This window comes from Rattus norvegicus, chromosome Y, assembly GCF_036323735.1.
Source record: "Rattus norvegicus strain BN/NHsdMcwi chromosome Y, GRCr8, whole genome shotgun sequence".
In the NCBI taxonomy this organism is placed as follows: domain Eukaryota; kingdom Metazoa; phylum Chordata; class Mammalia; order Rodentia; family Muridae; genus Rattus; species Rattus norvegicus.
Window position 1 is genome coordinate 23932875 of NC_086040.1, and position 16975 is coordinate 23949849.

The window sequence follows — 16975 nt, forward strand, 5'->3', positions numbered from 1 at the left end:
ATTGTCAGTTTTGGAGAAGGTACTATGTGGGACTGAGAAGAAAGTGTCAGGAGCCATGACTGGACAAGCTAATAACTGGCAGGTGATCATCCTCAGATGAACAGCATCGGATTACTTTATAATCCACAACTGGTACACCCTTATTAAGCAAGGCTGTAATGGATTCATTTTGGGAAAGTTTCCTGCTATTAAAATGCTATTCCTGTTGTTATTATTAGACATATATAACAATAATTGAGTTATAGCACCTTTGGAGCACATCTCTGCAGGCCTATGAAGTTGTACTGTCCCGTAGTGTTAGTATACAGACAAGTAGATGAATTCTTTAGTCTTAATAACGATCCTACAATAATTCTTAAAATTATATCAATGGTTATTAAGCTCTTTTATAGTGGGACTGCTATAAGTCTCTTTCTATTAGTCAAAATTCCAGTGACAACTCTGCCAGTCTCCCAGGTGTGACCATTTAATTGTTCTGAGAGAGTAAACAGACTTAATCCTACTCAGAACACATTCCAAGAGGTTCCAAAACAGTTATCAAGAGTCAAACAAAGAGATCAAACGATTTGGTACAGGTGAAAGGACACAAGATAAGATATTGACTGGGTTTTTCAATATATAACTTCACTAACAACTATGGTTTAGGATCTTCAGTGAGCCTGTGGAGCTGACACTCGTGATGAATGTTTAGCCAGATAATTACTTCTGATGGATAATCGTGATGTCATGCCCCACCACCATGATGTCATGTCCCACACCCATGATGTCCCGCCCCCTTCCCAGTGATGTCATGCCTGAGTCCCTTGCTAGAATGGTTGCATCTATTCACCAGGTAGCATTCTGAATGCTGCCCTGGAACCATACTCCTCCAGGCTCCTACCATTTATACTCCCTCCTTCTATCCTCTCCCCTTCTTATCTGAGAGAGTGGAGGACCCCTCTGGGTTCACCCTCTCCCCTGGCACATCAAGTCTCTACTCAACTAGATTCATCGTCTCCCACCAGGTCCTGAAAACGCAGCCCGGGTAGGAGAACAGGATCCACAGACAAGCGACTGGTTTAGTGACCCCACCTGAAGATCATTGTGCTCCTCTGTCTCTGTCTGCACTTCCCTCAGCCCTTCAGTGAGACTCACTGAGCTCCATTCGATATTTGGCCGTATGTCTGTGCACGTGTGTCAGTCGGCTGCTCTGTTGAGTCTTGCAGAGGACAATAATGCTACCCTCCTGTCTGCAAACATAAGAAAGGACCATTAATAATGTCAGGGTTTGCCGTTTGCCCATAGGATAAGTCTCACATCCGGCCACTTACCTTGTCGCCATTCCCTCATTTCCTCTTCCATCTCTGTACTTGTGTTTCTTATAGAGAGGTCAAATTCTGGGTCAAAATTTTGGGAGTGTGTTTGGGTTATTATCCTTCCACCTTGGGTCCTCTGTGGCTATGGAAAGTGACCATTTCAGTACCCGTATCCCCACTGCTACGAATCTCAGCTAAAGTCACCCTCATGGATGCTGGGGTAGCCTCACACATCCCAGATTGCAGGCAAATAATACAGATATCACCCACCCTGGACAGTCACTGATTTCAGTTTATTCTCCTGCCGTCTGTCCCTCTTGCCCATCTCTCCCAAGAAATGATTCTCAAACCCCATTTCCCTTCCCATCCTCTCACCACCCAATCCTTTCCTTCCATCTGCCTACTCTCATTATTTTATTCATCTTTCTGAGTGAAATTTAAGCATTTTCTTAGGCCTTTCTTCTTGTTTAGCTTCTTTGGTTCCGTAGATCGTAGCTTGTGAATTCTGTACTTTATGGCTAATACCTTCTTTTAAGTGAATATGTACATGTTATTTTGTGTCTCAATTACCTCATTCAGAACAATACTTTCTCATTCCATCTACTTGACTACATCCTCACAATGTACTTATTTTCATAGCTGCATAGTATTCCATACTATAAATGAACCACATTTTCTGTAGCCATTCTTTGGTTGAGGGGCATCTGGGTTATTTCTATTTCCTTCTTATTATGAAGAAAGCAGTAAGGAAACTTATGGAGCACATGTCCTTGAGGTATGGCAGAGGTCTTTTCAGTTATAAGGCCAGGAGTAGTATAGCTAGGTATATATATATATATATATATATATATATATATATATATATATATATATATATATATATATATATATTGGTTTATATGCAACTTAAACAAAGTTTAACTCCATGTGTAGCTCACAAGTTAATGTGAAATGCTGAGGGCAGAATTTTTTACACTTCAGTTTGCTTATATGGTGAATCACTTTGATCGATTTTCATAGACTGAACCACTCCTGCAGCTACAGGAGGAAGCCTACTAGATGGCACTGGATGGAATATTCATGTGTCCTTGGATTTTGTTTTCTATAATTTTACCTAGTATTTTTTCCACCTATGTTCTTAAGGGAAGTTCGTCTGAAATTCTTGCTGTGTTAAGTCCTTTTGTGATTTAGGTGTCAGAGTGACTGTGCTGTCAAGGAATAAGTTTGGCAATTTTCCTCCTGTTTCTGTTTTTTGGAGTATGTTGAGAATTCTTTGAAAATCTGGTAGGACTCTGTGCTCAAACAATCTGGCCTTGTGGCTCTTTCAGTGGGGAAACTTTTAATTACTCTTTTGTCTCTTTAGGTGTTGTAGAGCTATTTACATAGTTTATCTTACCTCAGTTTACATGTGGTCAGTGTTATCCATCTACAAAATCATCCATTTCATTCAGAGCTTCAAATTGTGTAACCACCAGGTTTCTGAAGTGAGACCTAAGGATTTTGTGACTTTCATCAGTGTCCATCGATGTGGCTCCCTGATCATTTCTGATTTGGATGCTATTTCTCCTCCTAGTACATTATCTGTCTTAGGGTTTGTCTGTCTTGTTGATGTTCCCAAGGAACCAGCTATTTTTTTTTTTTTGTTGATCTTTGTATTCTTTGTTTCTGATGTACCACTTTCACCCCGAGTCTGATTATTTCTTGCTGTCTCCTCCTTTAATATGTATTTGCTTCTTTTTATTTTAGAGACTTAGGGTGTGCTGGGAAGTTGCTAGTGTTGGTTCTCTCTGGTTTCTTTATGAAAGCGCCTTGTGCTGCATATGCCTGTTACTCTTAGCAATGCTTTCCTTATTTCCCTTAAGTTTGGAGAAGCTGTGCCTTCATTTTCTTTGAATTCTAGGAATGCTTTTTTTTATGTCTTCTCTGAACTGATGGTTCTTCAGTTGCGAGTTATTGAATTTCAATGAGTTTATACACTTTTTCTTATTGTTGAAGTCCAGTTTTAATCCACTGTCATCTGAGAAAATACATTGGTTAGCACAGTCTTTCTGTATCTCTTGTGGCTTTTTTAGAGTGTGAGAACATGGTCAGTTTAGGATAAGGTTCCATGAGGTACTGAAAGGAGAGTGTTTACTTTTGTATTCAGGTGAATTATTATTTAGATATCAGTGAGGTCAACTTAATTGAACCCCGTGTTAGTTACATCATTTTTTTTTAATTTCTGTCTCAATGGCCTGCCCTTGGTAAGAGTAGGACATTGATATTCCCTACTACTCATTTGTGAGGTTCGATTTGATATTTAAGCTTCAGCAATATTGCTGCCTTTGTCTTTGGCATATAGACATCTAGAATCGAGATGGCATTTTGGTGGATTTTTCTTCTGATGCATATGAATTGTCCTTCCCCAACTCTATTGATTACTTTTGGTTGCATGTCTGATTTGCTGGATGTTAGAATATCTACGCCATTTGTTTCTTGTGTCTATTTGCTTGGAAAAGCTTTTCAAACACCTTTGTATGAGGTTGTGTCTATCTCAGTTGCTGGATTGTGTTTCTTGAGTGCAACAGAAGGATAGATCCTGTTTTTAAATCCATTGTGATAGCCTGTGTTCTTTTACTATTGAGTAGAGGCCATTAATGCTTAAAGGCATTAATGATAAGTGATATTTAGTTCATTCTATTTTGATGTTGTCGAAGCATGGTTATTTTTTTTGATTGCATGTTTTTTGGTTTTTGTTTTTTCGATTGGGATGTTTGAGTGTGTATGTGAGTATTAGATATGTTCTGTAGGGTGCATGGCTTTTTTTGTTAACATGTTTCGTTTTTGTTTTTTGGAGGAGCTCTTAGAGTATGTGTGTGAATATGAGAACACTTCTGTAGGTTATGCTGTGCAATTATTAATTTCTAGTGGGAGGCAGGGATGGTTCAATTTCTGAAAATCCATCAATATAATGCACTACCTAATGAAAATAAAAGAAAAAAATCACATGATAATCTGATTAGATGCTGAAAAGGCTTGCAAAAATATTCGAAACCGTTTTCATGTTAAAAGGATAAGAGCGAGCAGGGATACCAGTCCTATGCAGAAACATAATAGAAGCAATGAGCTGCAAGTCGGTACCCTACATCAACCTAAATGGAGAGAAACATAAAGCAATTCCATTAAAGTCAAGGACAATGTAAGGATGCCCACTATCAGTAGAGTATTTGAAATTCTATCCATGGTAAAAGAATGGTTCAAATTTGGTTCTGACATGGAGTATGGCCAAGGCCTGAGAAGGAGAAATGGCATAGAGATTTAGAACTCCTGGGGTATGGCCCACTCTTCAGCACAGTCTCATTGGGCATTGGTGAGTCATGAACCCAACGAGGACTTCATGCAGAGTGTTGCTCGGTTATACCACTCATATCTCTCTTAATCTAAGAAGTGCATGAAAATCCTCATGGAGATTCCCACCATTCAAAAGGCAGCACTATTGGTATTGGCAATAACAGTGGTCAAGGTCATTTAGGGATTGCCTCTGGGGCAGATCAGTGCTTCCATCATTGCCTGAGGAAATGTACAATGGTCAGAGACGACCACAACCCTTAAAAAGCTTTTGGGAAAATAAAATTGTTCGTGAAGCTGGCTAAGATGTTTTCACTACTGTCTCTGATGTAAAATATATATATATATATATATGGAACAATTTGATGTTCGGAAAGGCTGGGACCTTTTAAGGTCAGGGATCAAGAACAATGGTGGTACAGGTAATGGTGTGACTGTCACAGAAGCTGGACTGTTGATGACTCATTTCTGATCCAGTTTTACCCTCAGCTTCCTGATAAGATTTAATAAGGATTTCCAATCACAGACGTATATTCTGATCATTTAAAGCAGATATGACGTTTTTATACAGATGTTTAGATTTCTTTTTTTTTTAAGATTATTATGAGGGTACTTTTAATGATAAATAATACAATACTTAACCATTGCTCTAGAAATTCAAATTGCTGCCTACAGTGAAGGGAAACCAACTGAAAAAAGTACTTTGTTTGTTCTTTGTTACTTTATAACAAATTGCTTACTTATGAAGTTACGTTGGCCTTGGGAGTAATTTGTTTTCTCTACTTGTATTATGTAATACTAGGTCTCATACAGTATTGGGTACCACTTTTTTTCACCATCAAGCAAGAGAAGAAAATTAGTACATGTTCACATTTGCAATTTTTAACGGCTTGAAAGATTTCACTAGGATATCAAAGCTACTTGTTGTGGTTTGCCCTGAAGTTATCTGTATTTTGATGCTAAATCCACTGGCCCAAGGATAGTTGCCTAGTCTTGTACTCAGAACTCAGGTGACTTCACAAGAACCACCTCCCATTGAATTTGTAAAGTACATGTGAGGGGCAGGAACAGGATAGAAGGAATCCTGTCATTGGAGGAGAAGGAAGGATGGGCGGGAGAGATGTTTGAAAGGAGAGGAGGAGACTAGAGGAAAAGGGAGAGACAGGAAGAGGAGAGGGTGAGAAGCCATTGAAGGTGAAGTCAAGATTCTGCTCTCTGTATTTACAGGTTGGTATTAATGTTCCTAAGGGATAGATGGTAAAGTGCTTTGTTTGTTTAAGTGGGCAATTATATCTTATTAATTGGGTCAAAATTATTGTGTTGTGTGTTCTTTTACATGAGGGTTTGAGGATAGGAAAGTGTGTGGCAGCAAGAGACACTGGGCAGCCAAGGAGTGGGGATGTGTTTTCCAAAAGATATCTACCAGATATCATGGGACAATATGGTGCCAGTGCTAGCGGTGTAAAAGGCAACATTACTTTTTTCTTTTCTCTTTTTACAACAGATCATGAACCAAGGTGATGATCAAGAATCCAATAGCATTCCTTAGAGTTTACTGAAAAGTTTTATTTTCTAAGTAAGAGGACACAGGCTCTATGTTAAGGCATGTGATAACTTAAGGCCAGGAATTCAAATAATGAAAAAGCGAAGCAGCCTGTACTGACAGGCTGTAGGTCCGCTGCTCTGTGATAAGTAAGGGCAGCTCAGAGAGTTAAGAGATTAAAGCTGCTTTTTAAAGAAAGTTGTTTAGAAAGTTTTTCAGGATACTCATATTCTTTTTAAGGTGGGCTCCAAGTGAATTTTGGGATTAAATCCTAGCTACACAAGGTACTTCATTATTAAAGGTATTATTAAAAAGTGATAAAATTTGGTTTTAGAAAGAAGAGTGTAGGGACATTTCCTGAAACAGGGGGGATTTTCATAAAAGCTTCAGAACTTAGATAAGGAAAAATTAGTCACTACCACCAAGTTGAGAGTTGTGATAAATGTCTGTAACAGCAGGCAGAGTGAATGCAGACATATATTGTAGAAGTTATTAAGGTTAAAGAAAAATCTGTGGCTCCGGGTAGAGAGCTTAAGTGATGGATATATTTTGGGCTAAAGCCCTGAGTTTTAAGTTGCATATTGATTGTAGAATTGATAGAATGTTGTGGTTTGCCTTGAAATTTTCTCTGAATTTGTTAAATAAAGGCAAGAGCGTGAGATTTGGACAGAGGGAAATGTCAGGAGCAAGAGGGGGATTAGATTCAGAGAATAGGGTTAGAGAGAACAGTTGCTGACAGTTGAGCCAGTGGAACCTGAGCAGGAGGGGGAGAGGATGGAACAGTTGGGACTGTGAAGGGAGGAGAAGGAAGCAAGGAGGAGAAGGGAATGGTTTAGAGATAGGATGGGGAACTGAGAAGTCTTAGAAGAGACAGGAGATGGAGATAGGGGAGGAGAAGGAAGCTAGGAGGAGAAGGGAACGGTTTAGAGACAGGATGGGGAACTGAGAAGAGTTAGAATTGACAGGAGATGGAGAGAGGGGAGAAGCTAGGAGTCTTTGTAAGAGAAAGAGAAACTAAAGCATGAAAGGGTTGATATATTTGGGAGAGTGAGTAAAGAAAGAGAGAGAGAGAGGAGAAGCAAGGAGTCGTTGTGGGAGAAGCTGGAGACTTGGTAAATATAAGGTGCAAGGGATAGATGGTACCGGGCTTTGTATGTTTAAGTGGGCAATTATATCTTACCAATTGGAAATAAGATTATTGTGTGGTGTGTTTTTATATGTAAGAGTCTCACTGTAAGAAAGTGTGTGGCTGGGCTGTGTTTCTGCCAAGATATCCAGCAGATATCTGGGGCACTGAGGTGTGGAACCCAAGCAGGGTAAACCAACCAGAGAAAAACATTTACTGTTTCATTTTTATTTTTTATTTTTTATTTTTATTAATTTTTACAACAACAATAGAAGGTGTTTAAAGTTTGTTTTAAGGAGAGTAAAGAGACTACCTGAATCACGTGGTGATTTTCATCTGTGGTTTGAAACTTAGGGAAAAATTGGTCTTATTTTGCAGTTTGTGTCTGACACTGATATCTGGGAGATAGAATTGTTTCTAGTTGAGACTTCATCATCTCAGTCTTTTCACTAGTAATAATCTGAGTTCCATTCCTTGACAGTGACCTTTTAGATTTCTGAATCAGTAGGTGTGATTAGGTGGCAGATTTCTTTACTTTAATTTCTTTTATTTTTTTAGCAAATTTTATTCCTTTTTTCAATTGGATAATTCTATATTTACAATTCAAATGTTATTTCCTCCCCAATTTCCGGCCCATAAGATCCCTAAACTGTCCCTCTCCCCATTTCTACAATGTCCCTTACTGCTCCTTGACATTCCCTTGAACTGGGAGTCAAACCCAGGGAGGATGAAGGGCTTCTCCTGTTGATGCACAAAAAAGCCATCCTTTGCTACATATCCAGTTGGAGCCATAGGTCTGTCCATTTAGTCTTTGAATATTGGTTTAGACCCAGAAAGCTCTGGTTCATTGGCATTGTTGTTCTTATGGGGTTGAAAACCACTTCAGCTCCTTTAATTCTTTCTCAAAATATACCAACAAGAGGTCTGTTTTCAGTTCACTGGTTTGCCACTTGCATTCACTTCTCTGCTTGACAGGTTCTTCCTGTGTCTCTCAGGGAAGATCTATATCAGCTTCCTTGCAGAATGCACTGCTTAGCTTTATCAACATTATCTAGTTTTTGTGGCTAGTAAATATACATTTTTTGGCTCGTACAGCTGGTTAGGTGCAATTTCAAAATGGATTCTGCACAACTATGTCAAGATTTTATAATCCACAAATGAATATGACCAATAGACTCCCTCCTGTTCATATGAACATATTGGTTTTGAGGTTTTACTGGACCTAAAGCCATTCCTCTCACTGCCCATCCTCCTGAATATTATGTTTTGCCTGTAGAAATAATCATGGTAGAACATCCAAAACCCTCAAGACAGGGACTGGGAACACAGGAAGGTAGATATATGAGAACTGATATCTAATGAGACAAGAGAACTGCATTCTACACTCCATGGTGTTTTTTGCATTACTGATGTCTGGTAATTTTTGGATAAAATAAGGTTTAGGGAGTTTATCCTTTGAAGTAGGTACATAATATTTAAATTATTATACTCTATAGCTGAGTCCCCTTTGTTGAAAAAATCATTTAAAATATTGGAATTGGAAAACAGAAGTTTTGAGTACACATTCAGGAATATATTTATAAAGTCCCCTATCAAGGAATGTAAAATAAGAAAATGTAATGTGAAATTCATTCAATTAAAGGTCTGTAGAAAAAATACTGGCTTGTGGAAAACATAGAAAACCTAGGAAATTGAATTGTATGTCAGAGGAATGGAATTGGGAATAAAATGATTGTCCAGAAGAATCTACTTCACCCCATGTTCCTAGATCCTTTCTCTGTATGCCCAGTGCCTGACCTTCTACATTTACAGCATGTATACACTAATGAAGCAAGAAATAGTTTCTAACTTTAGGGAGATGTAGTATGTAAAGGTGTCCATTGTATAACCAATTCTATATGGGTGATCCCCTTCCCATCCTCCCCCCATTACCTCCAGCCCCCCAACAATCACGTTCACTGGGGATTTAGTCTTAGAAGGACAAAGGGCTTCCCCTTCCACTGGTGCTCTTACTAGGATATTCATAGATGCCTATGAGGTCAGAGTCCAGGGTCAGTCCATGTATAGTCTTTGGGTAGTGACTTACTCCCTGGAAGCTCTGGTTGGTTGGTATTGTTGTTCATATGTGGTCTCGAACCCCTTCAGGGTCATCCAGTCCTTTTTCTGATTCTTACAACGCAGGTCCCTTTCTCAGATCATTGGTTTGCTGCTGGCATTCGCCTGTGTATTTGCTGTATTCTGACTGTGCCTCTCAGGAGAGATTTACATGTGGTAACTGTCAGTCTGCATTTCTTTGCTTCATCGATCTTTTCTAATTGGGTGACTGTATATGTATAGGCCCTATGTGGGGCAGGCTCTGAATGGGTGTTCCTTCTGCCGCTCATTTGATCTTTGCCTCCCTATTCCATGCCAAGTGTATTCTGGTTCCACTTTTAAAGAAGGATTGAAGCATTCACATTTTGATCATCCGTCTTGAGTATCACGTGTTCTGTGCATCTAGGATATTTCATGCATTTGGGTTAATAGACACTTATCAATGAGTGCATACCATGTGTGTTTTTCTGTGATTGGGTTACGTCACTCAGGATGATATTTTGCAGTTTGATCAATTTGCCTATGAATTTCATAAAGGCGATGTTTTTGATAGCTGTGTAATATTCCATTGTGTAGATGTACCACATTTTCTGTATCCATTCCTCCCTTAAAGGGCATCTGGGTTCTTTCCAGCTTCTGGCTATTATAAATAAGGCTGCTATGAACATAGTAGAACACGTGTTTTTTTTTTATATGTTTGGGCATCTTTTGAGTATATCCCCAAGAGAGGTATAGCTGGATCCTCAGGTAGTTCAATGTCCAATTTTCTGAGGAACCTCCAGACTGATTTCCAGAAGGGTTGTACAAGTCTGCAATCCCACCAACAATGGAGGAGTGTTCCTCTTTCTCCACAACCTTGCCAGCACTTGCTGTCACCTGAGATTTTGATCTTAGCCATTCTCACTGGTGTGAGGTGAAATCTCAGGTTTGCTTTGATTTTTATTTCCCTTATGACTAAAGATGTTGAACATTTCTTTAGGTGTTTCTCTGCCATTCCGTGTTCATCAGCTGTGAATTCTTTGTTTAGCTCTGAACCCCATTTTTAATAGGGTTATTTGACTCCCTGCGGCTGTCTAACTTTTTGAGTTTGGAGATATATATATATATATATATATATATATATATATATATATATATATATATATATACCCTCTATCTGTTGTAGGATCGGTAAAGATCTTTTCCCAATATGTTGGTTGCTGTTTTTTCCTAACCACAGTATCCTTTGCCTTCAAAAGCTTTTCAGTTTTATGAGATCCCATTTGTTGATTCTTGATCTTAGATCATAGGCCATGGTTTCTTCAGGAATTTTTCTCCAGTGCCCTTGTTTTCCACACAGCATGCACTTCTTAGCATCATCAATCTTATCTAATTTTGGTGTCTGAAATATATATAGAAAATGTATGCACACACACACACACACACACACACACACACACACATTTTGCTGGCTCCTACAGCTAGGATGTTGGGTGGAATTTTAACATGTTTTCTGGGAAACTAGGTCATGAATGTAGAATCACCAAATGACAATGTCAAATAGACTCCCTCCTGTTCTTATGAAACTATTGAAGTTGAGGTTTATCTTGACCTCAAGTGATTTTTCTCCCTGCCCATCCTCCTGAATCTTATGTTTTACCAGAAGAAAGAATCGGGGTAATTTATTTAAAACCCTCAAGTCTGTCCCTGTGAACTCAGGAATTCAGATATTAGAGTACTGATATCTAATGGGACTACAAGAAACATAATCTGTACTTCACTTTGTCCTTTGCTTTACTGATGTCTGGTAATATTGGGATAAAATTATGATTTGGGAGTTTATCATTTGAATTAGGTACACTATATTTAAAGTCTTAGATTTACTCTATAGCTCGACCCTCTTTGTTGCCAAAATCAGTGCAAAAAATGAATTGAAAAATACAGTTTTTGAGTACACAAATATATATATATATACAAAGGAATATATACAAAGTCTCCAATAAAAGAAGTACAATAAGAAAGTGTAATACAATATTCAGTCAAAATACTGTAGGGCAAATTCTGTCCTTTAGGAAACAGAGAAAACCTAGGAAATTGCACTGTATGTCACAGGAATTGAACTGGGAATAAAATTATTATCCAGAAGTATCTCCTCTACTCTGTGTGTCTAGATCATTTCTACCCCTGCCAAGACCCTGACTAACTTTGTCCATTCAGAACATGTAAACAGTAATGAAGCAAAGGGAAGTCTCTAGCTTTAGAGAGACGGAGTACATAAAGGATTCCCCTGTGTTACAGGGCACATACCTGGAAACGGCACTCTCGAAACTGCTCAATGTAAAGAAAGCTGTTTAGAGGTAGGCCATGGAAATTCTCAGTTACATCATCATTAGGCCCTCCATGAAAAAATCTCTTGTATCCTGGAGATCCCTAGTTTCTCCTGTGATATCATGTTGTCATGTCTGCAATGCCTCTCGTATATTCCTTCAGTACCTATAGGTTTTACTAATTGGCCTCTATTTCAGAGGAAACATCAATTTGGGAGTAAGAATAAAGAGGATGAAAAGCTCAGAGATGGGGAGAATGAAGATGGACTTCTGTCTTGGTATAAAAAAAGGAAGAAATATGTCCACCCAGAGAAATCTCACTGAGTCCTTGGTAGGAGTTGAGTAGTTACCTTGAAGAGATAGAATTGATCTGAGCCTTCCACACATGGGATCAGGAGCTCGGAGCTCGGAGCCTGTCAGAAGCATCTGGACTTCCCTGCTTCTAGTGGTTCCTGTTAGTCAGAGAGTTTATATCATTAATATCTTTATCCCAAAAACCAGGCGTTGTGAAGGGCACTGTTCTTTTCCTTAGAGCTGATGGCTTTTATTTTTTTTTTTTTTGCTCAGAAGAAAAAGGTCCTAAGGAAGAAGTGAAAGACAAGTATTGTGTATTCAGCTCAGAGTAAACTCCTCGATTATTTTGATACCTATAGTGCAGTTTGACTCTGATACTGGTATTCGGGAGAGAGACATGTTTATAGTTCATCCTATCATTTTTCCACTAATATTACTCTGTCTCCCATTGCCTGGTTGTGACCCTTCAGATTTCTCAGTCAATATGTCTGATTAGATGGCAGTTTTCTTATCTTTAACATATTTAATTCTTTTTATTTTTAGCAATTTTTTTGCTTTTTTATTTGATTTTTCCATATTTACATTTCAAATATTTTTGCCTTTCCCAGTTTCCTGTCCATACGATCCCTCCCCGTCCCCCCACACTTCTTATATAATTCCCCTTACTGCCCTTTGAAATTCCCTTGAATTGGTAATAAAACCTAGGTTAGACCCAGGGCATCTCTTTCTATTGGTGCCCAGCAAGGACATTCTCTGCTACATATGAAGTTGGAGCCATAGGTCTATCCATGTACTATATTTGAATATTCATATAGTACACGAAAACTCCGGTTCGTTGGCATTGTCTTTTTTATTGGACTGAAAGGTCCTTCAGCTCGTGTAATCCTTCCTCAAAAATCTACCAACAAGAGATGTGCTTTCAGTTCACTTTTTTGTTACTACCATTCACTTTTGTATTTGACATGTTCTAGCTGTGTCTCTCAGGAAAGACCTATATCCATATCTTCTGATCATGCAATTCTAAGTTTCATCAATCTTATTTAGTTTTGGTGGCTGATACACACACACACACACACACACACACACACACACACACACATATATATATATATATATATATATATATATATATATATCTGTATATCTATATCTATATCTACATCTACACCTGCATCTCCGTCTACAGAGATGGAATTTTAAGATGGATTCTGGGGAACAATGTCAAGAAAGTAGAATCTAAAAAGGACAGTGCAAATTAGATTCTCTCTTGTTCTTATGAACCTAATGAAACTGAGGACCTCAAGCCATTCCTCACCCTGCCAAACCTCGTGAATCTTATGTTTGGCCTGAAGAAAGAATCATAGTCAAGCATCCACAACACTCTAGTCTTGCCACGGGAACACAGTAAGGTAGATAATGCAGAACTGGTATCAAATGGGACTAGAGAACCGAATTCTACAGTCCATGTTGTTTTTTGCTGTACTGATGTCTGGTAATTTTGGGATAAAATTAGGATTTGTGAGTTTATCATTTCAAGTAGGTACACAATATGTACACTGTTATACTCATTCTAGAGCTGGGCCACATTTGTTTACAAAATCATTGCAGAAAAAGGAATTGGAATACGGAATTTTTGAGTACACATTCAGAAATATTTATAAAGTCCCATATCGAGGAATGTACAGTAAGAAAGTGAAACACAATATTAATTCAATTGAAGGTCCGTAGTGAAAATACTGGCCTTTGGGAAGCAGAGAAGAGAAACAAAATTGAAATGTATTTCACGAAATGTACCTGGGAATAACATTAATATCCAAAAGAATCCCATCCATTCTATGTTAAAAGACCTTTTCTACCCATTCCAAGCCCTTGACTAACTTTTTCTGTTCAGAGCATGTAATCTCATATAAAGCAAAGTGAAATCTATAGTTTTACAGAGATGGAGGATATAAAGGTTTCCACTGTGTCACAGGAGACATATCAGGAAAGGGCACCCTCAAATATGGTCAATGTAAGGAAAGCTGTTCAGCAGGTAGGCCATGGCAGTTCTCAGTGATATCATCATTAGGCCTTGCCTGAAAAATCTCTTGTAACCTGGAGAGATTTTTCTTCTGTGATGTCACAATTGTTGTCATGACTTCATCTGCATCTCAGGTATTCCTTCAGTACCTCTAGGGTTCAGTAATAGGCATCTAATTCAGAATAAACATCCATTTGGGAGTAAGAACAAAGAGGATGAAAAGATCAGAAATGGGTAGAAGGAAACTGCCATTCTGTCTTTGTCTAAAAAAGGGAAGTAATATGTGTGCTTGGGAAAACTCAGTGCCTCCTTGGTAGGGGTTGACTGGTATTGCTGAACAGATAGCCTTGATCTGAGCCTTCCACATATGCAAATCAGGAGCTGGGACCCTCTCAGAAGCATCTGGACTTCTCTGTTCTTATGGTTCCTGTAAATCAGAGAGTTTATATAATCAATTTCTTCATTCCAAAACTAGTTGTTGGGAAGGGCACAGTTGTTCTCCTCAGAGCTCATGGCTTTTACTCTTTCTGCCCTGAAGAAAAAGGTCCAAAGAAACAAAGAAAAGACAAGTATTGTGTCCTCAACTCAGTGTAAATGCCTCCAAGCTTTGTATACCTGTAGTGCAATTTGTGTCTGACACTGATATCTGGAAGGGATCTAGTTGAGACTTCATCATCTCAGTCTTTCCATTAGTATTACACTGAATACCATTTCCAGACAGTGACTGTTTGGATTTCTCTGTCAATAGGTTTGATTATCTGGCAGGTTTCTTTTCTTTCTTTCATTTTTTTTTATTTTTAATACAATTTTATTGCTTTTTTATTTGGATATTTCTACATTTGCATTTCAAATGTTATTTCCTTTCCCAGTTTCTTTTCCATAATTGCCCTATCTAAATCCGCTAACCTTCTTATATAACCCACCTTACTGCCCCCTGACTTTCCCTTGAACTTGGAGTCAAACCCAGGCAGTACCAAGGACTTCTCCTTCCATTGGACTTCTCCTTCCATTGGTGACCAACAACGCTATCCTTTGCCACAGATGCCGTTGGAGCCATAGTTCTATCCATGTATAGTCTTTGAATATTGGTTTAGTACCAGAAATCTCTGGTTCATTATCATTGTTGTTCTGATAGGGTTGAAAGCACCTTTAGCTCTTTTAATCCTTTCTCAAACTCTACCAAAAAGATGTCCGTTTTCAGTTCACTGGCAGCATAGACTCCTTAGCTTCATCAGTCTTATCTACATTTGGTTGCTGAGTGTGTGTGTGTGTCTGTATGTGTGTGTGTGTCTGTGTGTGTGTATGTGTGTGTGTGTGTGTGTGTGTGTGTGTGTGTGTGTGTGTGTGTCTGTGTGTGTGTGTGTGTGTATGTGTGTGTGTGTGTGTGTGTGTGTGTGTAGAGCTGAACAATGAATTCTCAACTGAGGAATATCCACATTCTTAGCCACTAGGTAAATGGAAATAAAAAAAAATCCTGAGGTTCCACAGCACACCAATCAGAATGGCTAAGATATATTTGGTGCCTCATACAGCTAGGGTGTTTCGTTGATTTTTAACAAGGATTCTGTGAAACTAGGTCAAGAATTTAGAATCCACAAATGACTAAGCCAAAGAGACTCCATCCTATTCTTATGAACCTATTGAAGTAGAAGATTCACTGGACCTCAAGCCCCTCATCCCTCAGCCCATGACATGACTGGACTGCAGAAAGAATCATGGTAAAGCATCCAAAACCCTCAAGTCTGGCCCTTGAAACACAGGAAGATAGATATTAGAGAACTGCTATCTAATGCGACTACAGAAATGCATCATATAGTCTATGCTGTCGTTTCTTTTACTAATATCTGGTAATTTTTGGATAAAATAAGGATTTGGGTGTTTATCATTTAAGTAAATACAAGATATTCAGAACTATAGAGCTGGGCCCCTTTGTTTCAAAATCATAACAAAAAAATGGAATAGGATAATAGAACATTTGAGTACACATTCAGCAATATATATATTCCACTATCAAGGAATGTACAAAAAATTTTAATAAAATATTCACTAAACTAAAGGTCTGTAGGGAAAATACTGGCCTTTAGAAAAGAGAGATATCTGAGGAAATTGTACTATAAGCCAGAGGAATGGAACTAGGGATAAAATTATTATCCAGTAGAATCTCCTGCACTCCATATTCTTAGATCTTTGGGACACATGCCAAGGCCCTGACTAACTTTCTCCATAAGAGCATGTAACCACGAGTGATGCAGAGAGAATTCTGTAGCTTTAGAGAGATGGAGTACGTAAAGGTTTCCACTGTGCCAAAGGAGACAGACCTAGAAAGGACACCCTTGAATCTGGTCAATGTAAGGAAAGCTGTTCAGTAGGTAGGCCCTGCCAGTTATCAGTGACATAATAAATAGGCACCACCTGAAAAATCTGTTGTAACTGGAGAGCCCTAACTTCTTCTGTTATGTAACAAGTGTTGTCCTGACAGGAACTGCCTCTCAGATATTCCTTCAGTACCTCTCCAGTTTACTAATAGGCCACTTATTCAGAGTAAACAGCCATTTGGGAGGGAGTACAAACAGGATGAAGAGATCAGAGAAGAGAGGAAGGAAGCTTGCCTTCTGTCTTAGTATTAAAAAAATGAAGAAATAAGTGGTACTGGGAAAGTTCAGAGAGCCCTTGGTAGGGGTTGAGTGGTATCGCTGAAGAGATAGACTTGATCTGAGCCTTACTCATATGGGAATCAAGATCTGGAAGCTTCACTGAAGCATCTGGACTTCCCTGATCTAATGGTTCCTGGATGTCAGAGGATTTATATCATTCATTTCTTTATTGCAAAGCCAAGAGTTTGAGATGGCACAGTTGTTTCTCTGAGAGCTATGGCCTTTATTATTTTTGTCCTAAGAAAAAGGTCCTAAAGAAGAAGGATGGACAAGTATTATGTCCACAGCTCAGAGGAAACTCCTCCAAGATTTGGAT

General features: G+C 38.6%; 1 long non-coding RNA gene across 1 annotated transcript in view; it reads right to left on the minus strand.

Annotated features, from left to right (window-relative positions):
* The window catches only part of LOC134484473 (uncharacterized), a 30346-nt gene extending 18154 nt beyond the window's left edge, over positions 1-12192 (minus strand). Inside the window, exons 1-2 of the long non-coding RNA XR_010061933.1 lie at positions 12042-12192; positions 1072-1229 (exon numbers count right to left, since the gene is read on the minus strand). This is a non-coding gene — a long non-coding RNA (uncharacterized LOC134484473). The remainder of the gene's footprint in view (positions 1-1071; positions 1230-12041) is intronic.
* Positions 12193-16975: the final 4783 nt, after the last annotated feature.